Genomic DNA, 27,064 nt, shown 5'->3' with positions numbered 1-27,064 from the left:
TACAATATCAATTTATCTTTTTATATTATTTTTCTAATTGCACGTTTTGCGGGATATTTTTTCTCTTTACACTCTTTATAATTACAAACTAATCCTAATCTTTATCATTTTTTCTTCTCTTTACTCCCCCCCTCAATTTTTTCAAGCCCTAATCTCATGGCGATCACCATTGGCCACCACTTCATCCACATTCGACCACTATTCCATGACCACTACGTGGCAATCCTCCCCCACCCATGACCGCCAACCCACCGCCAGTCTCTACCTCTGCGAGCCACCACCATCGCAACCCCTATCTCATGACCCACTGCTATCACAACCCTCACCTTGGATTTAGGGGTTTGAACATGGTGGGGGTCGATGAAGAGAAGTGGGGTGATGGCGATAATAAGTGGTTCTCCGGTGGAGATAGAGAAGGGGGTAAGTGGAAGGAGAAACGAGGGTTTTTGTTTTGAAATTTGAATGCATTTTAATAATTTTAAATAAAAATAAAAATATAGTAAAAAATTTGAAAAATTAAGAACGTTGTTTATTTAGTTGGGTATACGCGAAATTCTACCACACAATCATTTATCATAGGCACCTTTAAGTTATGTTATTTTATTGTTTAGTTACGATTAAATTCTTTTTTTAGTTATGACTCATAAGATTTTTAATTATGCCTTATGTGTTGTTTGGCTATGATTTTTTTTATTTCATTTTAATTATGACTCAGAAAATATGAAATTATATCATTTTTTTATTTAGTTATAAAGTGTATATCGTAATGGTTCCCATATAAAATTAATTCCCTACAAACTTTAAACACCAATCATTAAAGTGCTTTGACAACTATTTATTTTATAACTAAAAAGAAAAATGACATAGTTTTAATTTTTTGACTCATAACTTAAAAAAAAAATGTCATAACTAAATATAATATGAGATATAATTAAGGAACTCATGAGTTATAATTAAAATAATATCATAAGTTAAAAAAAAAATAGTCATAATTACAAAAAAATAATAATTAGCAAAACCAAAAAAAATGATACATGCATGATGCTATGATTTGGAAGTTAGCAAAATGAGGAAGTCTGTTGAGTCTTCATGCTCTTTCCTAGTGCAGCCTCTCTCTATCTAAAAATATGATTCTTATATCCACAAAACCAAAATCAACATCACAATTCATTACTATGCATTTACCTTCGTCAATTTCTCCACATCCCACTCTTTAAAACTGTCAATTACTTTCCTTACCTAATACAAAGTACCCTTCACTTCATGTTTCCACTAAAAACTGGGCATTTCAGTGATCACGATTCTGAAATACTTTCATTTGCAGGTTATAGAAAATTATACAAGTCTCTGAAAATCAAACATTAGGGAGGACTTAAATCTCTCCTCATAAGCAAATGGGTTTTGATTCACCATTGATTTTACTCTGTACTAATTAGTTTTCAAGCTTCACACCATGAAATTCACTATGATGATACCACTGACCCTTTTTATATTGATCATTCTTGGTGGCTCTGTGTACTGTGAAAGGCCTTCTGTTGTAAATGTTGGAGCAATTTTCAGTTTTGATTCGGTCATCGGCAGAGTTGCCAAGGCCGCCATGGAAGCCGCGGCCTCCGCTATCAATGCCAATCCGAGAATTCTCAGTGGGACTGAATTGAAGTTAATTATGGAGGATACAAATTGCAGTGTATTCATGGGGTCTATTGAAGGTAACCCTCTCTTCCTCTCTAATTGGTGTTAATTGTTTTTAAGATTCTATTTAATTAGTTAATATTGTTGTGTAAGTGAAGTGAAATAAAATTCTTGATTTAAAATAATGATGAACTTAACCAAATTTGTGGAAATCATATTATTGTTCTATAATTAGTTTTTCATTTTTCTCTTCATTTGTGTCACGCCCCAAGTTCCGTGACAACGCCGCACACTCATTTAAGTGAGCATGCAAGGCTAAGAGTCCAACACATAACTAACAATGTAAAATACTCAAATTAAATCCTTAAATATTATAATGCTAAAAACCATACAAATAGATAATTCTTATCATATGAAATTGTCCACTAAGTCCACTAATAAAAGAAATAATAATAATAATCCAAGTACTTAAATCATAGTCCTACTCTCGGCACTCCCACAAGTAAAAACCCCGCGCAGCTCTACTCCTCAGAATCTGAAAAATAAAATAAGGGTAAGCTAGACAGCCCAGTAAATAACCAACCATCACTGTTAGCTGGATCGAGTATACAAAAAAAATAGTCGATAACCAATAAATATATTTTTTGCTACCATTCAATAAATGAACAATTATTTTGTAAGATGTTTCTTAGCTGAAAATAAACAGTGTAGCAATACATTTTAATTGAAAAGACAATGAGGTAATTCAATGAAATTTCATTGTTCAAAATTGATGGTTCGATATTCAAATGGTTCAATGATGCAATTCACAAAACCCAAGTTTTGGTGACTACGGTCACTTAACTCGTGACAAGGCCCAGAACCACACGTAGGCCGGTGGTAAAGCCCCAAAAGAAACTAGTTCCTGTGCCAATAAATAATCCCCATTGGCTAGGGTCCAAATCTTAGTCAGACTGGAGTGATGTTCCGCATTCAAACAAAACACAACTTTTAAATAAAATATTCGATATTTTCATAATAAACATTTGATACAATTTTTAGAATAGTTTCACCAAATATTCGAATAATTTTCGTAATAATATTCGATGTTGTTTTATACTTGACCCATATTTTATTTTAAGAGAACATGAAGGTTATAAATAAATATTTATGATTTTAAACGATTAGATACGAATGAAAATGAACCAACAGTGATAGAGGGTTACTTACCTCAAACGCTTAGAAATAACACTCCAACACCAATTCCAAACACCCAGCTCCACCACTTCGATCACACAAACCTAATAAATAAAACCTCAAATAAATTAATATTTTTTACATGTTACATACACCCACAAAAGCCCCACTATATTAGATTAATGTATTGCTTTAATATCCAAGAGATCAAACCATTCAACCCAACTTTATAGCCAAACACACCCTTACCCATGATACAAAACTCCATTGTTTCTATTACCCACCCAAAGTTACACTTACACATTGCACCCAATTCTCACAACCTAAGTAGGCACCTATAGATCTTCCAAATCTCCTTAATGCATTGATTGTTAAATTCCTCAACATAAACTTAATAATTAACAGTAAAGACAGATTTTACCTTAACCAGTGGGTGTCCCAAAATCACCAATGTGCTGCCTCCAATCCCTATTGCAGCCTCACTTGAACTTCTCTTCACTTTTTCTTTTCTTTTTTCTTTTACCTTCTCAAACCCTAGCCGCCTATGGAGCAATTCACAGCCCCTGTTTTGTTTGTTTTCCAAGACTTAAAGCCACAATACGTGGGCTTATTAACCTAATTTTGCAAAGTTACAAAATTACCCATCTAAGTAATAGGAAATATAATGTCATCTCATAACTAATTCTTTGATATTAATAAATGACCCATATAAATTAATTTAATTACTAATCTATCCAATAAAATAATCCTACACATAACTTGGGTTTTACATTCTTCCCCTCTTAAAAGAAATTTCGTCCTCGAAATTTGACATGCCTGTAGTCTCAAAAAGTTGTGGATACTTTTGTCTCATTTCATCCTCAAGTTCCTAAGTAGCTTCTCTTTCCGAGTGATTGCTTCATTAAACCTTAACGTAGTGGATGACTCGACGCCTCAAAACCTGCTCCTTCTTATCAATAATTCTTATAGGGTGTTCTTCATAGGTCAAATCCTCTGCAACGGTGCATAATCAATCACATGATTGGGATTCGATATATACTTCCTCAACATCGAAACATGGAAGACATTATGAACTCTAACTAGTGAAGGTGGTAAGGCAAGTCTGGAAGCTACCTCTCCAATTTGCTCTAAAACCTCAAATGGTCCAATAAATTTAGGACTCAATTTACCACGAACACCAAACCTCATTACTCTTTTCATAAGAGACACCTTAAGGAACACATGGTCTCCAACCCCAAACACCAAATCGCGTCTCCTGTTATCTGCATAACTTTTTTGTCTACTCTGTGCAATGCGAAGTCGCTCTCTAATAAGATTGATCTTGTCCACTGTTTGTTGCACAATCTCAGGCCCTAACAACTTTCTTTCGCCCACATCATCCCAATAAATAGGTGATCTAAACTTTCGTCCATATAAAGCCTCATATGGTGCCATCTGAATGCTCGCATGATAACTATTATTATAAGAGAATTCCACTAAGGCCAAATACTCATCCCAAGAACCTCCAAGATCATTAATACAGGCCCTCAACATGTCTTCAAGAGTTTGAATAGTTCTCTTAGACTGTCCACCACTTTGAGGATGAATGGTCGTGCTAAAATTCAAACTAGTATCCAAAGCTATATGCAAACTCCTCCAAAACATAGATACAAATCTGCTATCTTTACCAGACACTATGGTCATCCGAATACCATGCAACTTCACAATCTCCTTGATATACAATTTTCCAAACCTCTCTAGAGAGAACCCTACCATAAAAGCTAGAAAGTGAGCAGATTTGGTCAATCGATCAACAATAACCCAAATAGCATTGTTATCACCTTGGGTCCTAGGCAACTCCATCACAAAATCCATGGTAATATGTTCCCATTTCCACTCGGGAATAGGAAGAGGTTGTAACTTACCTGCAGGTCTCTGATGTTCAATTTTCACCTATTGACATACTAAACATTGAGCAACATACTGAGCAATTTCCCTCTTCATATTATTCCACCAAAAGTTCCTCTTCAAGTCTTTATATATTTTAGTGCTCCCTGGATGTACAGTATACCCTGAACTGTGAGCTTTTCTCAGGATTTCTCTCTTGAGCTCTAAATCATTAGGCACACATAACCTCTCTCCAAATCTCAAGGTTCAATCTTTATGCATACAAAATTCCATCTGTAGCCCTATTTCCATTTCAGCCTTAAGTTTTTGCAACTGAGGATCTTTTCCTTGAGCATCTTTAATTCTATCAATCAATGTGGGTTGAACTCAAAGGTTTGCCAACTGCACTCCATGGTTATGCCATTTAATCTCGATATTCAACCTTCACAAGTCCTCCAAGATATTCTTTTGGTTAGTGATCAAGGTAGCTAAATTACTTGGCGTCTTTTTACTCAAGGCATTAGCCACTGCATTGCCTTTTCTTGGATGATAATTGATAGTCAAATCATAGTCCTTTAATAGCTCCAACCATCGCCTTTGCCTCATATTCAATTCTTTTTGAGTGAAAATATACTTCAGACTTTTATGATCAGTGAATATCTCACATTTCACCCCATACAGTTAGTGCCTCCAGATTTTCAATGCAAACACCACTATAGCCAACTCCAAATCATGCGTAGGATAATCAGCTCATATGGCTTCAGCTGCCTAGATGCATAATTCCACTACCTTATCGTTCTGCATCAGGACACAACCCAAGCACATCTTTGATGTATCACTATAGATGGTAAAACCTTCATCTCTGGACGGAGCTATAAGTACTAGAGCACACACTAATTGACTCTTTAGATCCTGAAAACTCTTCTCACAATCATCAGACCATTCAAATTTAACCCTTTTTTGTGTTAAACGAGTCAAAGGCATAGAAATTCGGGAAAATCCCTCAATAAACCTTCTATAATATCCTGCTAAACCCAAGAAACTACGAATTTCAGTGACACTAGTAGGCCTATTCCACTCTACCACCGCCTCACTTTCTTGGGGTCAAGAGACACCCCGTCTTTAGATATCACATGACTCAAAAATGATACACTCTCCAGCCAAAATTCACACTTCCTTAATTTAGCAAATAATTTATTCTCCCTTAATAACTACAACACTATTCACAGATGTTCTTCGTGCTGCTCTTTACTTTTTGAGTAAACAAGAATGTCATCAATAAAAATTACCACAAACTAATCTAAGAAGGGTTTAAATACTTTGTTCATTAAATCCATAAAAGTTGCAGGCGTATTGGTCAACCCAAACGACATCACTAAAAATTCATAATGCCCATACCTAGTTCGAAAGGCTGTCTTAGGTATATCTTCCACCTTAACCTTCAACTGATGATATCTAGAACAAAGGTCAATCTTAGAAAAGACTTGTGCTCCTTGCAATTGATCAAATAGGTCATTTATCCTAGGCAAAGGATATTTATTTCGAATTGTCACCTTGTTTAACTCTTGATAATCAATGCAAAGGTGAAAACTACCATCCTTCTTTTTCACAAATAAAACAGGCACACCATAAGGAGAAACATTAGGCCTAATAAAGCCCTTATCTAGTAACTCTTGTAATTGTTCCTTCAACTCTTGCCCCTGATTTTCTCCGACTGCTTGAGAACCACTACCAATATTAGTCACATTCCTTCACCGATTATTATTACCAGTCCGTCGATTCGTTTAACCCTGGTGTGTATTCCTAGCCATATTTGCCAATGTCTCCTCATGTTTCATTGCAACTTATATGCATCAATAATAAAACCTCATCTTATTCTATTCTCAAGTCCCTATAGCACGTAAATAAAATTAACATTTTACTAAATTATAAGCGTTCCCAATCCTACAACTACCCAATCTTACCACTATTCTATACCAACTTTTAAAATTACAACCTGGCTTTGATACCATAAAATTGTCATGCCCCAAGCTCCGTGACAACGCCGCACACTCATTTAAGTGAGCATGCAAGGCTAAGAGTCCAACACATAACCAACAATGTAAAATACTCAAATTAAATCCTTAAATATCATAATGCTAAAAACCATACAAATAGATAATTCTTATCATATGAAATTGTCCACCAAGTCCACTAATAAAAGAAATAATAATAATAATCCAAGTACTTCAATCATAGTCCTACTCTCGGCACTCCCACAAGTAAAAACCCCGCGCAGCTCTACTCCTCAGAATATGAAAAATAAAATAAGGGTAAGCTAGACAGCCCAGTAAATAACCAACTATCACTATTAGCTGGATCAAGTATACAAAAAAAATAGTCGATAACCAATAAATATATTTTTTGCTACCATTCAATAAATGAACAATTATTTTGTAAGATGTTTCGTAGCTGAAAATAAACAGTGTAACAATACATTTTAATTGAAAGACAATGAGGTAATTCAATGAAATTTCGTTGTTCAAAATTAATGGTTCGATATTCAAATGGTTCAATGATGCAATTCACAAAACCTAAGTCTTGGTGACTACGGTCACTTAGCCCGTGACAAAGCCCAGAACCACACGTAGGCCGGTGGTAAAGCCCCAAAAGAAACTAGTTTCTGTGCCAATAAATAATCCCCATTGGCTAGGGTCCAAATCATAGTCAGACTGGAGTGATGTTCCGCATTCAAACAATACACAACTTTTAAATAAAATATTCGATATTTTCAGAATAAACATTTGGTACAATTTTCAGAATAGTTTCACCAAATATTCGAATAATTTTCGTAATAATATTCGATGTTGTTTTATACTTGACCCATATTTTATTTTAAGAGAACATGAAGGTTATAAATAAATATTTATGATTTTAAAAGATTCGATACGAATGAAAATGAACCAACAGTGATAGAGGGTTACTTACCTCAAACGCTTAGAAATAACACTCCAACACCAATTCCAAACACCCAGCTCCACCACTTCGATCACACAAACCTAATAAATAAAATCTCAAATAAATTAATATTTTTTACATGTTACATACACCCACAAAAGCCCCACTATATTAGATTAATGTATTGCTTTAATATCCAAGAGATCAAACCATTCAACCCAACTTTATAGCCAAACACACCCTTACCCATGATACAAAACTCCATTGTTTCTATTACCCACCCAAAGTTACACTTACACATTGCACCCAATTCTCACAACCTAAGTAGGCACCTATAGATCTTCCAAATCTCCTTAATGCATTGATTGTTAAATTCCTCAACATAAACTTAATAATTAACAGTAAAGACAGATTTTACCTTAACCAGTGGGTGTCCCAAAATCACCAATGTGCTGCCTCCAATCCTTATTGCAGCCTCACGTGAACCTCTCTTCGCTTTTTCTTTTACCTTCTCAAACCCTAGCCGCCTATGAAGCAATTCACAGCCCCTGTTTTGTTTGTTTTCCAAGACTTAAAGCCACAATAGGTGGGCTTATTAACCTAATTTCGCAAAGTTACAAAATTACCCATCTAAGTAATAGGAAATATAATGCCATCTCATAACTAATTCTTTGATATTAATAAATGACCCATATAAATTAATTTAATTACTAATCTATCCAATAAAATAATCCTACACATAACTTGGGTTTTACAATTTGATTCTTGGAATATGAGAGAAAGGAAATTGAGCCCTCTTTAATTTGCAAAAGTCCTAACAGAGCCTAAACCATCTTACTTTGCAAACAAAGACTGTAGGTTTAACGATCCATCAACTTTTTTAAAAAAAGAAAAAAAATTATACTATTTTATTGTGTTTTCCTTTCACAAATTTCATGTTATGTTGGCTTGTGAAGTTACCTGTGTGAGAAAGAAGAATATTATATTGAAATTATTTGGTCATGGTTGAAGAAATTTCTCAAATATTAATCATCGGTGCGGCCGTGTGGGTCCATTGTTTTCCACTGTAACAACACATGTTTTGCACTCTTCAAAACTGTGGAGAAATCATACAAAAATGAGAAAAGTTGGGATCTTACATCAGCCAGTCAAAACCCATACTAAGGATTTTCTAACCCATAGTTGCCAGTAGTATTGAAAACCAAGGGACAACAATATGTGAAATGGAAATATGGTCCAAAAATATTATCCACATGGAGAACTATAAGAAATTATTTCAGGAAGCTTAAAATTAGCAATGTAAAAGTATTAGAATACTCTCATGATCAATTAGAAATACTAATAGTATATATATGCCGTTTGTCGAACGTTTTACATTTTCATCTCAAACAATGCAATGTCAGGATTGTACATGACTTCATGGAAAATCTCATTTTATATAAAAAACAGGGCAATAGATACAAAATACTGAGAATTTCTAGGTACGTTTTTGCTAGTAGGTTATACAAGCACTACCAAAGTCATTTTACCGATACTAACCGGAAGGATCGACACCTAACCACGCGAGTTTCTGAACTTACCAAGGACACGTAGGCCAAAAATACAAATCACAACCACACCCTCTAACTAGATTCACCAAGGTATACACTAGGGTTGTGCATCAGATCCACCAACCCACCAAATCCATCCAACCCGACTCGATCCCATTTGGGTGGATACATGACACGCGGAGGGCAGATGCAGGCCTAGATTCTGTGATTTCGCGGGTTTTGGTTGGGTGGCGGTTGATCCGCCATTACACCTATTGAACCCGACCTGTTTGTTTTGTCTCAATTTATATATATATATATATATATTTTACGCCCCCCTTTTTTTGATCTCACTCAGTAACCTAACCAAACCCATCCCATTCATCTTCAACATACACACTCTATTCTCTCAATCTCTCCCCCCAAAACCCTACCCATCTATCGACAGCGACGATGATCTTCTCCATCGTTCGACCAACAGTGAGCGATGATCTTTTTTTTTTTTTTTTTTTTACACCCTTTTTTGAGAATCTTAGATTAAAACCCTAACCCATTCTTTGACTGAAAGAGGATCGGGGATCGTGGTGGTGGTGAGATCTTGTCTTCTCTTCTTCTTTCATCTTCTTCTCTTCTTCTCCTCAATCTCTAATCTATTTTGTAATTTTTTTCCCAGTTCAAAAACCTCTGTTTTGTCTTCTTCTTTAATTTTCTTCTCTTCCTCAATCTCTAATATGTTCTTTTTTTTTGTTCCAGTTTGAAAACCTTTCTTCTTCTCTTCTTCTCCTCAATCTCTAATTTTGTTTGTGTGTGTGTGTGTTCCAGTTTTGAAACCAAAGAGGTGGTGAGATTCAGAGTGTGAGGGTTCTGTTCTTTAATCTTTTTTTTTTTTGATATTCGGTAAACCTCTCTTTTCTTTTTTTCTCCTCAATCTCTAATTTGTTTTTTTTCCCCCTTTCTTTCTTTCTTTTCTTTTTTGTTTTTTGGGTGCAGTTCTAAAAGCAGAGAGGTGGTGAGATTCAAAGTGTGAGGATTCTACACACACACAGAGAAAGCTTACAGAGAGAAGAAGCTTAGGCCTTGTTTGGTTTGGCTTTGGGAAAAAGATTTTGGAGAAAATTTTTAGAAATTTTGTTTGGTTTGTAATTTTTCTCAAAAAAATTTCAAAATCACTTTCTCTCTCCTACACATTAATCAATCATTTTTTCTCTCTCTTCTGTCATTTTCAATCATTTTTTCTCTCACATATATCTACTCAATTACAATAAAATATCAAATCATCCCAAACTCCAAAACTATTTTCAAAATATACAACCAAACAAACTACAAAAATTTCGAAACTTTCTTCTCAAAATATTTTTTGAAAACTTGTCTCCCAAAGTCAAACCAAACAAAGCCTTATAGTTCGAAAACCAAAGACATTTTGAAAGTACCTGTTGCAAATGGGATGTTTATATTATGTTAGCTCTAAATCCTGTTAAATCTGTTAGCCTAAATTCTATGATTTTGAACCCTTAATTCTGCTAGCCCTAAATTTTGTGATTTTGAGTTTGAACCAGTCTAAGAATTTTAGCTCTCTTTTAGTTTGTGATTTTATATCTGTGTCTGTGATTTATAGTTTTTATATTTGTGACTGTGATTTTTAGTTTGAACCATTGAAAATGGGATGTATACATTCTGTTAGCCCTAAATTCTGTTAAATCTGTTAACCCTAAATTCTGTGATTTTGAGTTTGAACCAGTCTAAGAATTTTAACTCTCTTTTAGTTTGTGATTCTATATTTGTGTCTGTGATTTATAGTTTTTATTTTTTATTTTTAGATCTATGACTGTGATTTTGAGTTTGAACCATTGAATATGGGATGTTTATAATCTCTTAGCCCTAAATTTTTGTTAAATCTGTTAGCCCTAAATTCTGTGATTTTGAGTTTGAACTAGTCTAAGAATTTTAGCTCTCTTTTAGTCTGTGATTTATAATTTTTTTATATCTGTGACTGTGATTTTGAGTTTGAAACATTGAAAATGGGATGTTTACATTTTGTTAGTCTTAAATTCTATTAAATCTGTTAGCCCTAAATTCTCTAATTTTGAACCCTTAATTCTATTAGCCCTAAATTCTGTGATTTTGAGTTTGAACCGGTCTGAGAATTTTAGCTCTCTTTTAGACCTAAGTTCTATTGATTCTTCTCCTGATCTAATCTTCATACTCTTCTTTATTTGTTTTTGTTTACATTCCTTAGTTACACAATTCAATATCATCAATGACAGCCAATTTTAATACAAATATATACATTACATGTATTTAAATCTGTTTCACATCTGATTTGAAATCTGTTTCTATTAGCCCTAAATTTTGTTAAATTTGTCATCTTGTTTGAAATTATAGGGAAAAGTAGTTTATTTGATAATCTTTTCATGGATCCTCCAAGTGAAGAAACATTTTTTGTGAGTTCTAATGTTGAGCCCCAAATTATCTTCTATTGACCCCTTTACCCAACTTACTGCTCCGCCTCCTAGGTCACTCTTGGCCAAAAGTAGTAGTAGTAGTGAAAGAACAACATCGAAGGCTTGGGATCATTTTGAAAAGATTAAGGGTATTGATGGGAAATATAGGGCTATGCGCAAGTATTGTAAGAAAGAATATATGGCAGGCTTTAAAAGTCATGGAACAAGTAATTTGCTTAGTCATTTGAAAAATTGTACAAAATATCCATATAGGGATACTCATGGGCAACAAACATTGGGATTTTAACCTAGAGAAGTTGGTGGCGAAGGTGTTGTTGATTTTGTGGCTACGTCATTTTCTATAAAAGTTGCTAGGAGGTATCTTGCCTAGATGATAGTAATTGATGAATTGCCCTTTAAATTTATGGACAGGGTTGGCTTTAAGAGGTTTTGTAATGTCATGCAACCCAAGTTCAAGATCCCATCTCGATATACCATTGCTAGGGACATTGTAGATACATAGACCACTGAAAGGGAGAGGTTGAAGAAAATTGTGAAGGGACGTAGAATTTGCTTTACCACAGATACATGGACTTCCATACAAAATTTGTGTTATATGTGTCTAACTGCACATTTCATTGATGATGATTGGAAGTTACAAAAGAGGATCATAAATTTTTGTCAAGTTGAAGACCACAAAGGAGAGACTCTTGGTAACAAAAATTGAGGCAATCTTAAAAGAGTGGGCGACATTGATGGCCTTTTTACCTAAACTGTTGATAATGCAAGTTCCAATAATCTAACCATTAGATTTTTGAACCGAACCACAAAACTATAGAAGGGAACTGTCTTGGGCCATGATCTTTTACATATGCGTTGTTGTGCACATATTCTAAATCTCATCGTTAGTGATGGATTAAAGGATCTTGAGTCTTGTATCGCTAATATGAGGCATGCAGTGAGGTATGTGAGGTCTTCTCCAAACTATCTTGACACTTTTAAAAAGTATGTAGAAAGTTTGAAAATTGAGAGTAAGAGTCTCTTGTGCCTAGATGTCATGACCCGAACCCGCCCTTATAGGTTTAGCATCGTAACCAGCTAGTAATCCGAGATTATCAGAGGCTTGCTTAATAGTAATACAGTAGTAGAGGCCGGTGGAAGCCAATAATTAATAAAATATAACGTCCAATGAGCTATGTAAACTTAAATGCACAAAAAAACCTTTATATATACATAGATGTACGTAAGTCTAAATCAAGAGTATATACCAAAAACATAAACAAAACTCAGGGAGTGAATCCTGACAACCAAACATCAGTCAGGTGGTGTTTGGGAAGAATTGTAGTTGGGTTTTTTCTCATTTTTTCTACTAAAAGACAAAAATCTTGCAAAACCAAAAAAAAACACATCCAAACAAAATATCACATCCAACCCCATAATCATTTCACTTTTTCTCTCACAAACATTACATCCAACCACAAAAAAACTCAACTATCTTCCCAAACACACAAAATTTTCTTCAATAATATCCTACATCTAAAAAAACCTACATAAAAACCCACTTCCCAAACACCATCTCAAAAACAAAAACAGTTTTGCACTTGAACACTATCAAAAGGGTGTATATAAAACCACCTGTGAAGCTTCGGAGCTCGACCATTTGGAACCTCGTAGTGAGGCACGAAAGTTGGCTTCACAAAACAGAGGCTATAGCACTTGAGCCCTTTAAAGCTTTTGGTAAATGTATTTGAACCCTTTATTTTATTTTGGGAATCTTTGGTGTTGTTGTACCTCAGTTTTGGAGGTGTGCAAATTGATTTAAACTTGTTGGGATTGCTCGTTCACGCTCGTTCGCGTTGAAAAGTTGTTTGGAAACTTGAAAATCATGTTCTGGGGTTGACACCGGTCTTAGCGGTGTCAACACCTTCTCTTTTGCTTGCCATAAGGGTCGACACCAAAGCTGGGAAGGGCCGACCCTTGTTCTGAATTTGTTTACTGCATTTTGGGGTCGACACCAGCCTTGGTGGTGTCGACACCTTCTCTTTTGGTTGGCCGCAAGGGTCGACACCAAAGCTGGGAAGGGTCGACCCTTGTTCTGAATTTGCCCACTGCATTATGGTGTCGACACCAGCCTAGGGAAGGGTCGACACCTGCAGTGCAGTCACACTTAGTGTTCCAGATTTCTTCGTTGGTGTCGACACTTGTGTTGTGAAGGGTCGACACCTGCGACTTTTTCCCAGATTTTTCTCACGGTTTGGACCTACTTTTTGGGGATATTTTGACTAGATATTTTGAGTTGACTTTGGGGCTTATATCTATTTTTGACCTAGTACTATATAAAGGCCCTCACTTAACCTTTTCTTTCACTTTTTCTTCCCTTTCCTCTCTCTAAACCGTGAAACACCTTCTCTCTCTCTCAAAGGGCACTTTTTACTCAAAGATCCTTAGATCTACTTGTTTGGAGACCTCTACTCACCTTGCTCCTTTGAGATAAAGTGTAGAGCTTGTCGAGGGCTTCATTTTGATCGGAGCAAAGCTTGATTTCTCCTCCGTTGACTTTTGGGTTTTCTTCCTCCTTCCCCTTCTAAACTTGAGGTAGGGATATCCTACTCCTTTCTATGAGCTTTGTTTTTAAATTTTAGTATTTTGAGATGTTGGGGTTGGTTTGGTAATTTGGTGAAAGCTTGGGGCTTATGTGTAAATTTACAAAGGGTGGGGTTTTATTCGTAATAAAGCCTAGATGCATGTTTGGCATGGAAAAGGTGAAATTAATGATAAAACATTAATGAAAATGGAACCTAAGGGTTGTAATGTTAATTATGGAAAATGCCCTAATTACATTGATTGATTAATTTGTATGATTAATTGTTGAGAATGTGGAAAATAAAAAGGGAAGGGGTTACAGGGTGTAGTTGGATTATTTTCCGCTCACCTAGTTGAAATGTTGATTATATATCCATTGTTGCATTTATTTTCTGTATAGAAATAACTGCTTTGGGCTATCGGTGGAGGATAGTCGTGATTGTTGTAGACAATGCATGATGATTAGGCAAACTGTAACTAATCACTGGAATGTGTCATTGAGATTAACGATTGAAAGAATACATTAAATTTATGTATTGTGTGATGATGTGTATAATTGTTGTTTATATGCATTGTGTTGTGTTGGAGGAGATAGGGGATGTACTCTACGGTTTATGGGAAGATAGGGGATGGACCTCTAAACCGGATGCGTTGGGAGGAGATAGGGGATGGACTCCATAGATAGAGCTCATATGCTTATCTATTAATGTGTTGACAGAGCTCATATGCTTGTCATTGGAAGTGTGATAGTGCTCATATGCATATCTGTGGAAGTGATGATAGAGCTTGTATGCTTATCTGTTGTTGTGTGATATAGCTAGTATGCTTATCTATTATGAAATGGGAAGTGTTTGATATGAGTTACTGTCTCATATGAGTTGTGTGGCCAGGTTCTGAGCCATGGTTGTAAATTGAGAATTGAAAGGAATTGGAAAATAGATTGTAATATGGACTTGTATGTCATGAAACCGTAAAGTGTGATAAGGGAAGGTATTTGTGTTGGCCATCTATCAACTGCTAATCTTTTAGTCATTGTTCATATTTGGTTTAGTATATTTCTACTGGGCTGTGGCTCACCCTATAAGGGAATATCATTTTCAGGTACAGGTAGCATGCCACCTCCAAGGACGTAGCTTGGGAGGCTAGAGGCAGGCGGACTTTTGTTGCTTTATTTTTGATGTATTACATGTATATTCAAGCCAATGGCTTATTGTGTAAATTGAGTTAGTACTCTTTTGTTGTAACCAAGTGTTAACTTGGAAAGCTGTAAGCCTTTAGGGCATTTGCTTTTGTTGTCAACATATAGTACATTTTGTACAGAATACTCTGATTTATGAAATTATGCTTTATTTTCTTTCGTCTAAGCATGTCAAGAATGTATAATTTATGGGTTTATTTTGAGGGCGTTACAACTTGGTGTCAGAGCGTACCGGGTTCGAATACTTTGGGTACGTGGGAAGTGATTAGGATCACAATGGGTTTGTCTCGCTTGATAGAGACTTAGATGTAGTGTCATATGCTATGTGCTTAATTGATAACATGCTTATGTGACTATGTGGGTATGGAATGTAGTTTCTAGGATGTTGATTGGATCCTTGGGTTTCTGGGAGTCTCGTTGGAAAGGCACTTGATCAATGCTGTTTCTAACTGGAACTCTGGGAACGCCTCGGGACTATCATTATCTGGAAATCAAATTCGTAAGTGCTTATGTGTTTATGTGCTTACGTGGAGTGAATTACAGTTGCCCATGCATTAGGACGCGAGTGTTATAGCTTCGGCACATTTATAAATGTGCTAATAGTCTTGGTTACCTTTATTAGGATGTCAGGACGAGGACGTGGTAGGCGTGGCAGACGTGGTAGGCAGGAGATGCCTTTACCGGAGGAGGTTCCGGCAGTACAGGAAGGAGTTGGTCAGGCCAATGTGGCCGAGCCAGCGGGTCAGCAGGCTATGAGTGCTTTGGCACGAGAGATAGCAGGAGCTTTGGGTATTCTTAGAGCTGGGAATCAGGCAGCTGAGGCAGGGCCTTCCTTCTTGAAGAGGGAGTTCTTCCGGTCTAATCCGGATGAGTTTATCGGGGATCCGAATGAGCCACTGAAGGCTGATGAGTGGCTAGAGCAAATGAGTAAGACGTTCGAGATGCTTGGCATCGAGGACGGGGCACTGAAAGTGACCTTGGCATCCTTCCAGCAGAAGGGAGATGCGGGTCAATGGTGGAAGTACGAGAAGGCTCGTGTTGGTGGCACATGGGAGGCGTTTGTAAATTCTTTCCAGGAGAGGTTCTTATCTGCAGTGGCTAGGGAGAAGCTGAGGGATCAGTTTAGCCGGCTTAATCAGCAGGGCATGTCTGTGGCAGAGTTTGAGGCCACTTTCACTAGTTTGTCCAGGTTTGCATCTGAGTTGGTGGTGTCTGAGGAACGCCGTTGCTATGAGTTTGAATGGAAGTTGAGGCGGGGCCTCAAGCTGAGAGTTGGTGGGTCTCACATCCGAGAGTATAGCCACTTAGTGGATGCTGCAGCTCATATGGAGCTCATGATGCAGGAAGAGGATAAGGGGCAGAGAGGCTCCAAGAGGAGCCAGGATGGTCAGGGTGATGGCAGGAGACAGAGGGGTTCTAACCCCCAGCAGTCTTAGGGAGGAGTTGTTAGATCGACCTTTCCGGTGCCGAGTGCAGGCTCGGGGAGGGGTAGTCAGGGAGGCCTGACTTGTTTTGCGTGTGGCCAGCTGGGTCACAAGTCTTCAGTTTGCCCGCAGAAGGGAGGGGGTCAGCGAGCTGTTTCTTCATCAGCTAGACCTCAGGGCCAGAGTCAGGGCAGAGGCCAGCCTTTGTCTTGTTATCAGTGTGGTCAGCCTGGGCACCTGAAGAGGTATTGCCCGCAGTTGAGTACTACTTCGGGAGCGTCTGGTTCTAGGCAGACGCAGGGTTTTCAGCCAGCTCAGTCTGTGTAGGCCTCGAGGGCCAATCCGAGAGCTTCATCATCCCAGTCTGTGCAGCAGTCTTTTGCTCCGAGGGGTGAGCAGGTGGACCAGGGGCCTACAGGGCGCGTGTATGCTGTTACCGCGCAGGATTTAGTACCGGCTCCATCGGTAGTGAGAGGTACTTTTCTGTTTTGCAACTCGGTTGCTAGTGTGTTGATTGACACGGGTGCATCTCATTCTTTTGTATCTGCTGCATTTGCATCTGTTTTGGAGTTAGAGTTAGCACAGTTAGCATCTCCTATATGTGTGGTATCGCCTATTGGTGGTGAGTTGATCTTGAAACAGGGTGTTAGAAGTTGTGATATAGAGGTCGCCAACCATAGGCTTCCTTTTCCATTTGTGGTCATGCCCATGAAGGGCTTTGATGTTATTTTAGGTATGGACTGGCTATCGTCATACCGGACTGTTATCGATTGCTACCGCCAGAGGGTCATGTTATGTACCTTGAGCGGGGAGTGGTTCCATTTCTTGGGAGACCGGGTTGGTAGTGTTTTGCCACCGGGGTATGATTCGCGAGGGCGAAGTGAGCTTAGTGGTCTACTTGCTAGCTTTGAGATTAGTGAGTGTGATGAGACCCAGATTGTATTGCCGAGGGTGGTTTGTGAGTATTCGGATGTCTTTCCCGAAGACCTTGTTAGTTTGCCACCTCATCGAGAGATAGAGTTCTCTATTGATTTAGTGCCCGGCACGGCGCCGATTTCTATGGCACCTTACCGTTTTGCTCCAGCAGAGTTGGTTGAGTTGAAAGTTCAGCTCCAGGAATTGTTAGATAAGGGTTTTGTTCGCCCTAGTGTTTCCCCGTGGGGAGCACCGGCCCTCTTTGCTAAAAAGAAAGATGATGCCTTGAGATTGTGTATAGACTACCGGAAGTTGAATCGGGCTACGGTCAAGAATAAGTACCCTATGCCCCGTATAGATGATTTGTTTGACCAATTGAAGGGTTCCCGTTGTTTCTCTAAGATAGACTTGAGATCGGGTTACCACCAGTTGAGGGTCAGGGAGGAGGATATTCCTAAGAGGGCATTCCGTACACGGTATGGCCATTATGAGTTTTTCGTGATGCCATTTGGGCTTACCAATGCACTGGCAGTCTTTATGGACTTGATGAACCAGATCTTCCGGGAATTCTTGGATCGATTTGTAGTCGTTTTCGTGGACGACATTCTTGTTTATTCGCCTTCTGAGGAGGAGCACGAGGCACACTTGAGAGTGGTGCTTGAGTTACTTAGAGCCCATAGGCTGTATGCCAAGTTTGGGAAGTGTGAGTTCTGGCTAGGAGAGGTGAGATTCTTAGGCCATGTGGTATCCGGGAAAGGGGTGTCTGTTGATACATCCAAGACTGAGGCAGTGCAAGATTGGGCACAGCCTAAGAGTGTGTTTGAATCCGCAGTTTTTTGGAATTAGCTGGATATTACCGTCGGTTTGTGAAAGATTTCTCCAGGCTAGCTTCGCCTTTGACTAGATTGATGCGGAAAGGGGTCAAGTTTGTGTGGAATGAGACTTGTGAAAAGTCGTTCCAGGAGTTAAAGGTTAGATCGACCACCGCTCCGGTTTTGATTATTCCGAAGAGAGGGTTGGGTTATGCGGTTTATTGTGATGCCTCGCGAGAGGGTTTGGGTTGTGTGTTGATGCAAGAGGGGAGCGTGGTAGCTTATGGCTCACGTCAGATGAAAATTCACGAGAAGAATTACCCTACACACGACCTAGAGTTAGCAGCAGTGATCCTTGCCTTGAAAATCTGGAGGCAGTACCTTTATGGTGAGAGGTTCGAGGTGTTCTCGGACCACAAGAGTTTGAAGTATCTGTTTACACAGAGAGACTTGAATTTGAGGCAGAGGAGATGGATGGAGTTCATTGAGGACTACGACTTTGAGTTACACTATCACCCGGGAAAGGCCAATGTTGTGGCCGATGCCCTTAGTAGGAAATCCATTAGTGATGTAGCTTGTATAGCCATCCGGGAATGGGAGATGTTGGGAGCACTTGGCGAGTTTGATTTGCTACTGGGCGAATCCGTTGAGGCTGCGGCCTTGTTTTCCGTTGTCGCGCAGCCTACACTTGTGACTAGAGTGTTAGAGGCACAGAGAGGTGACCTTAAGGTAGAGTCCTTCCGAGAGAGGATCTCCAGTGGGAAGGTTAAGAAGGGTTTGACGGTGTATCCCGACCTGAGTGTGAGATACCGAGACCGCTTGTTTGTGCCGGAGTCTTGCCGAGAGGAAGTACTCCGAGAGTTTCACCATTCACGTCTTGCGGTACATCCGGGAGGCACTAAGATGTATCGGGATTTGGGTCGCTAGTTTTGGTGGTGGGGTATGAAGAGAGATGTGGCTGTTTTCGTATCGAAGTGCCTTACTTGCCAGCAAGTGAAGGCCGAGCATCAGAGGCCAGCGGGTTTGTTGCAACCCTTGCCTATTGCCGAGTGGAAGTGGGAGCATGTCACTATGGACTTCGTTGTAGGTCTTCCGAGGACTCAGCGGGGTAGTGATGCTATTTGGGTGGCTGTAGACCGGTTGACTAAGTCGGCGCACTTCATTCCTATGCGCGTGAGAGATTCGGTAGATCATCTTGCCGACTTGTATATTTGAGACGTAGTGAGATTGCACGGGGTCCCAGTGACGATCGTCTCAGATAGAGATCCTCATTTTACTGCTAGGTTGTGGCAGAGTTTGCAGAGTGCCTTGGGCACTAAGTTGACTTTTAGTACGGCTTACCATCCGCAGACTGACGGGCAGTCCGAGCGTACTATTCAGATCCTTGAGGATATGCTTCGAGGTTGTGTCCTTGACTTTAGTGGGACGTGGGAGAGGCACTTACCATTGGTGGAGTTTGCCTACAACAACAGCTTTCAGTCTAGTGTCGGTATGGCACCGTTTGAGGCCTTGTACGGCCGACCGTGTAGGTCTCCAGTGTGTTGGGCCGAGGTGGGTGATGCACCTTTGTTGGGTCCGGAGTTGGTTAGGGAGACGACGGAGAAAGTTGAGCTTATCCGTAGGAGGCTTGTTACAGCCCAGAGTCGCTAAAAGAGTTATGCCGACCGTAGGAGGAGGCCTTTGGCGTTTGAGGTAGGTGATCATGTCTTTCTGAAGATATCACCTAGGCGAGGTTTGATGAGGTTTGGGAAGAGTGGGAAGTTATCCCCTCGGTTCATTGGGCCTTTTGAGATCCTTGAGAGGATTGGGGAAGTTGCTTATCGTTTAGCTTTGCCACCGCAGTTGTCCGGAGTTCATGACGTGTTTCATGTTAGTATGCTTCGGAAGTACGAGCTGGGTCTGTCCCATGTGTTGGATTGGACCGACTTGGAGGTAGATGAGGATGCCTCGTATGAGGAGAGACCGGTTCGTGTCTTAGATAGGCGGGATCAAGTCTTGCGAGGCAAGACCATCCCTTTGGTAAAAGTTTTGTGGAAACATCACGGGGTGGAGGAAGCCACTTGGGAACGTGAGTTGGAGGTCCGAGAGAAATATCTGGATCTATTTGTGGATGTTTGAGTATATGTTGTGTATTTTGTTATATTATTGGACCTTAAGAGTATTGAATATATCTAAGGTTGTAAAACATGGTATATGTTTTGGTTTAATGGAAGTTTAATGTAACATGGCATATGTTGATTATTATTGTTGGGATTGGTTTAATTGTGACTTTAAACACTTGCTTTAAAATTTTGGGGACGAAATTTCCTAAGGTGGGGAGGTTGTAGCACTTGAGCCCTTTAAAGCTTTTGGTAAATGTATTTGAACCCTTTATTTTATTTTGGGAATCTTTGGTGTTGTTGTACCTCAGTTTTGGAGGTGTGCAAATTGATTTAAACTTGTTGGGATTGCTCGTTCACGCTCGTTCGCGTTGAAAAGTTGTTTGGAAACTTGAAAATCATGTTCTGGGGTTGACACCGGTCTTAGCGGTGTCAACACCTTCTCTTTTGCTTGCCATAAGGGTCGACACCAAAGCTGGGAAGGGTCGACCCTTGTTCTGAATTTGTTCACTGCATTTTGGTGTCGACACCAGCCTTGGTCGTGTCGACACCTTCTCTTTTGGTTGGCCGCAAGGGTCGACACCAAAGCTGGGAAGGGTCGACCCTTGTTCTGAATTTGCCCACTACATTATGGTGTCGACACCAGCCTAGGGAAGGGTCGACACCTGCAGTGCAGTCACACTTAGTGTTCCAGATTTCTTCGTTGGTGTCGACACCTGTGTTGTGAAGGGTCGACACCTGCGACTTTTTCCCAGATTTTTCTCACGGTTTGGACCTACTTTTTGGGGATATTTTGACTAGATATTTTGAGTTGACTTTGGGGCTTATATCTATTTTTGACCTAGTACTATATAAAGGCCCTCACTTAACCTTTTCTTTCACTTTTTCTTCCCTTTCCTCTCTCTAAACCGTGAAACACCTTCTCTCTCTCTCAAAGGGCACTTTTTACTCAAAGATCCTTAGATCTACTTGTTTGGAGACCTCTACTCACCTTGCACCTTGAGATAAAGTGTAGAGCTTGTCGAGGGCTTCATTTTGATCGGAGCAAAGCTTGGTTTCTCCTCCGTTGACTTTTGGGTTTTCTTCCTCCTTCCCCTTCTAAACTTGAGGTAGGGATATCCTACTCCTTTCTATGAGCTTTGTTTTTAAATTTTAGTATTTTGAGATGTTGGGGTTGGTTTGGTAATTTGGTGAAAGCTTGGGGCTTATGGGTAAATTTACAAAGGGTGGGGCTTTATTCGTAATAAAGCCTAGATGCATGTTTGGCATGGAAAATGTGAAATTAATGATAAAATATTAATGAAAATGGAACCTAAGGGTTGTAATGTTAATTATGGAAAATGCCCTAATTACATTGATTGATTAATTTGTATAATTAATTGTTGAGAATGTGGAAAATAAAAAGGGAAGGGGTTACAGGGTGTAGTTGGATTATTTACCGCTCACCTAGTTAAAATGTTGATTATATATCCATTGTTGCATTTATTTTCTGTATGGAAATAACTGCTTTGGGCTATCGGTGGAGGATAGTCGTGATTGTTGTAGACAATGCATGATGATTAGGCAAACTGTAACTAATCACTGGAATGTGTCATTGAGATTAACGATTGAAAGAATACATTAAATTTATGTATTGTGTGATGATGTGTATAATTGTTGTTTATATGCATTGTGTTGTGTTGGAGGAGATAGGGGATGTACTCCACGGTTTAGGGGAAGATAGGGGATGGACCTCTAAACCGGATGCGTTGGGAGGAGATAGGGGATGGACTCCATAGATAGAGCTCATATGCTTATCTATTAATGTGTTGACAGAGCTCATATGCTTGTCATTGGAAGTGTGATAGTGCTCATATGCATATCTGTGGAAGTGATGATAGAGCTTGTATGCTTATCTGTTGTTGTGTGATATAGCTAGTATGCTTATCTATTATGAAATGGGAAGTGTTTGATATGAGTTACTGTCTCATATGAGTTGTGTGGCCAGGTTCTGAGCCATGGTTGTAAATTGAGAATTGAAAGGAATTGGAAAATAGATTGTAATATGGACTTGTATGTCATGAAACCGTAAAGTGTGATAAGGGAAGGTATTTGTGTTGGCCATCTATCAACTGCTAATCTTTTAATCATTGTTCATATTTGGTTTAGTATATTTCTACTGGGCTGTGGCTCACCCTATAAGGGAATATCATTTTCAGGTACAGGAAGCATGCCACCTCCAAGGACGTAGCTTGGGAGGCTAGAGGCAGGCGGACTTTTGTTGCTTTATTTTTGATGTATTACATGTATATTCAAGCCAATGGCTTATTGTGTAAATTGAGTTAGTACTCTTTTGTTGTAACCAAGTGTTAACTTGGAAAGCTGTAAGCCTTTAGGGCATTTGCTTTTGTTGTCAACATATAGTACATTTTGTACAGAATACTCTGATTTATGAAATTATGCTTTATTTTCTTTCGTCTAAGCATGTCAAGAATGTATAATTTATAGGTTTATTTTGAGGGCGTTACAGAGGCTAGATCGACGTCACTAAGTCCCTTCTTGCACTTGATTACCTACAAACATATATAAAACAATGAGCTAGAACCCAGTGAATAACAGCAGTGTAAAGAGGTTATGAATGATGTCCTTACAGTATTTAAAACAGTTAATTATCATCAGTAAATTAGTTTTTCATTTCAGGTTCATCTTGTAAGCATAGCAGTCATACGTGGTACATCTAATAACAGAACAATACAATAGGTCATAATGACCGAACAGTCAGAATTGATGGACATGTCATCAATACAACAAACAAAAGTTCCAAGAATTGGAACTGACAGAGATATCTATAATAGTAACACAGTAACAGATACTAAGGATGCCACGAATATAGTTAAGAAAATAGGACAATCATTCAATCAGTCATAAGATATCATTTCAGGAACGGAACATTTTATAATTCGAAAAATACTTATAATTCGAAAAATACTTATAATTCAAACATATCTTTACAAGGTTGTTACTCATAGTTGGCTCCTTGAATCACGTGGTTGGGACGTGACGTTTGACCTATACAGACACATGCGAGCACAACAGTTCAAAATATAATCCATCCGTTCAATCATTTCATAACCTATCCATTATTTATTCCCTAAATCGTTTCTGTTCGTTCTTCTATTTCTTTGTGTCCAGGAAATGCATATGCATATGAAAAACATTTGAAACCCATGCAAACGGAAGCCCGGAAGTCAGAACAATGGAAAGAAAATAGAACTGAGCCTGCCCTATTGGCCGCATGTACGGTGGCCTTGGTTGTTTGTGCAGTGGCCTAGCTGCTAGTGCGGTGGCAAAAGCTGCTCGTGCGAGTAGAATGTAAGTTTGGGCAGAAGAGGGCTGGCCCTTCATATAGTGGCCTAGGCTACTCGAGCGGTGGCTTGGCCGCTCATGCGGTGCCAAATCAAAATGCACCTTGATTAGAGAAGGAGCTGGCCGCTCGTGTGGTGGCCTAGGCCGTTCAAGCAGCCTGGGTGCAATACAGGTTGAAAATCTGCTTCAACTTTGAGGCTCAACTTTTGCAAACTCATCTTCATTTTCATGCAAGTCAAAACCCAAAAACTCACAAAAACAAGTTGAATGACCAATTTCTAGCTTCAAGCTAAACTATAACTTCAAAACAAACCCATTTGCTATGTAAAAAGATCAAAACTTTGAATTTGAGTACAAAATCAAGAACCATGCAAATGTTAAGTTTCAAACTCAAAATCCATGGAGTTTCTTCCTTCATCTTCAAGAATCATGGAAGAAACAAGTGATTGAACATGAAGAATGCAATGTATGTCAAAATCTTAAGTTATTTCTTATAATTCCTCCCTTTAGGGTTTTTAACTTCAACTTACACCACTCAATTCCTAAATTCCACTTAGATTCCACGATTTCAAGGATAATACAACTTAGATTCAAGAAATTAGAGGACGGTTCTTACCTTAATTAGTTAAATTTGTGAAGATTTGCTCAAATCCCGCTTTCCTCTTCTTCTTGAGCTCTAGGTTTCTCCCTTTCTCTCTCTCTCTCAAATGTTTGACTCTAACATATATCACTAACTCTCTCTCTCTCTCTCTCTCTCTCTCTCTCTCTCTCTCTCTCTCTCTCTCTCTCTCTCTCTTTTATTAACTTGATGAGTAGCTTAAGGTTTGTAATTAAATCTCTATTTCCCTTAAACTCCAATTAAGCTTATTCATAAACTTAGATTTAAATTATTAAATTCTATGATTCATATGCTTAATTCCACTATTAATGTGAATTAGGCTCTAATCACCTAGTCTAAACATTTAATTTTAACCTTATGGTTTAATGCTTCAGACAGGTTCATTTCACAATCTATCATATTTGTTGACTATAATACAATTTAAATAACACATGGCACATAATTAACACACACAGAAGCACATAAGCAACATACAAACACATAATTAGGGCAAACCACAAAATTAGCAGTTAATTAAGGAGGTGGTTGTTACACTAGATGTGTAAACATGGAGGAGTTCCACATATCTTATGTTCGAGGCCGCAGAAAAATTTGAGAGTGCTTTTCAAAGAATGGGTGAGGAGGACTACAATTATAAACACAACTTTTTGGATAATGAAGGGGTTAAGAGGGGAGAGATGCCTACAACTGAGGATTGGGATAATTGTAGGGTGTTTTTGAAATTTCTTAGAATGTTCTACAATGCAACAAAGAGATTTTATGGGTCTTTATTTGTTGCTTTGGATACATTCTATACTGAAATTTTTGTCATTGAAAATTTGATTGGACAATTAATCAAAGACAATGAACCTACTTTGTCTTCAATGGCAAAGAAAATGAAAGAGAAGTTTGATGAGTATTAGGAAAATGGAGATAAAATCAATCTCCTTATGTATGTTGCAGTTGTGCTTGATCCTCAAAGAAAAATGAAATACTTGCAATTCTGTTTTTCAACAATTTTTGGTGGAGATGTGGTGAAAGTGAAAGAAATGTCAGACAATGTGAAAAATTGTTTGAGTCAATTGTGTGATCATTATGCCACGCTTGATTCAACAAATGTGCATGCCTCCAATATAAATGAAACAATAGATATGGTGATAGATGAAAATAATTCAACTCATTTTTGGAGGGGCAATTTTCTAGGAGTGGGAGTACATTAGAATTGGACAAGTATTTGGTTGATATTAAGAAAGGTGGGAAGAATGCTCAATTTGACATCTTGGAGTGGTGGAAGGTTAATGCAACAAAGTATAGAGTATTATCATCTTGGGAGCATTAATGTCTATTTCCATTGTTGCTTCTGAGTCAACTTTTAGTGTAGGAGGTTTTATACTTGATCCATTTCGTAGTTCACTTGCTCCCAAGATGGTGGAGGTTTTTGTTTGTACACAAAATTGGCTCCGAAGTAACATTCCAATATGCCTTCGACAAGCAATGGATGATGTTGAAGAATTTGAACAACAATATGATTCGGACAATATATACAATGATTTATTTTGTTTTAAATTTCGTTTATTTTGTATTATTCAAAATTCATTATCTTCACTTCACATGTTTTTGTTGTCTTATGTTTTATGTGTAGTTGTTTTGGAATCAAGTTCATGTTCAAGCCCAAGTTCGGAGAGTAGTTTTATTGAAGTTTAATGTCATTGGTAAAATACTTTCCCTTTGTTAAATGTTGTTAACATATGTTTACTTGTTTTAAGTTTAAGACATTTTAGTATTTTCCTTATTAAATAATTTCATTTTTTTGTTATACAGGTTTAGATGGCTCATGGTTTGGCTCAAGGAAATGAATGGCTTTTTTGCTTCTTTTTAGATGATTGTAATACTATTATTTGGATGCACAATGTTTTGGATGACTGTAACTTGGATGTACAATGTTTTCCTTATGGTTTATGTGTAACTTAGATGACTTATGCCCATTGGATGCACAATGTTTTGGGTGATATTGAATTATGCCCACTGGAACCAATAAAAACCAATAAACTGCCCCTATGCCTATATGATCATACATTGATATCTGTTACAATGCTGCATTGCAATGAATTATGTTGCCTAGGTTGTTTTTTTGAGGAAGTGCACAATTGAATTATGTTGAAAATTGAATTATGCCCAAGTTGTTTTTTTGAGGAAGTGCACAATTAAATTATGTTAAAAATTTGTAAAATTTCAAACCGCCATCTACCAATCCACCAATCTGCTCAATTCACATCCGCCAGCTTGGCGGATGGATGTAGATTGATTTTCTCCAATTCATCAATCTAGCGGACGGATGACAGATTGGAAGTTCTGTGGCCGCAATCGATCCGTACCCACCCCTAGCTCTTAGGATAAGTTATAACAAGTCATAAAATCTGAATTAAATATTGAATAATATTATTTTGAGATAAAATAATGCTCTCTTGCTTCTTATCCGTGAATCAAACATGACCATATTCATTCAGAT

General features: G+C 38.3%; 1 long non-coding RNA gene across 1 annotated transcript; it reads left to right on the top strand.

Annotated features, from left to right (window-relative positions):
• The first annotated feature begins 1,078 nt into the window (after nt 1-1,078).
• On the top strand, nt 1,079-26,540 carry LOC145797242 (uncharacterized). Its single transcript, XR_014338529.1, has 3 exons — nt 1,079-1,709; nt 26,198-26,267; nt 26,377-26,540. It is a non-coding gene; the product is annotated as an uncharacterized LOC145797242 (long non-coding RNA).
• Nucleotides 26,541-27,064: the final 524 nt, after the last annotated feature.

The sequence above is a fragment of the Camellia sinensis genome, chromosome 8 (assembly GCF_055761805.1).
Source record: "Camellia sinensis isolate YWXY chromosome 8, ASM5576180v1, whole genome shotgun sequence".
NCBI lineage: Eukaryota > Viridiplantae > Streptophyta > Magnoliopsida > Ericales > Theaceae > Camellia > Camellia sinensis.
Note: the sequence above shows the minus strand (reverse complement) of the source record. Positions and strands in the feature narration are given on the sequence as shown.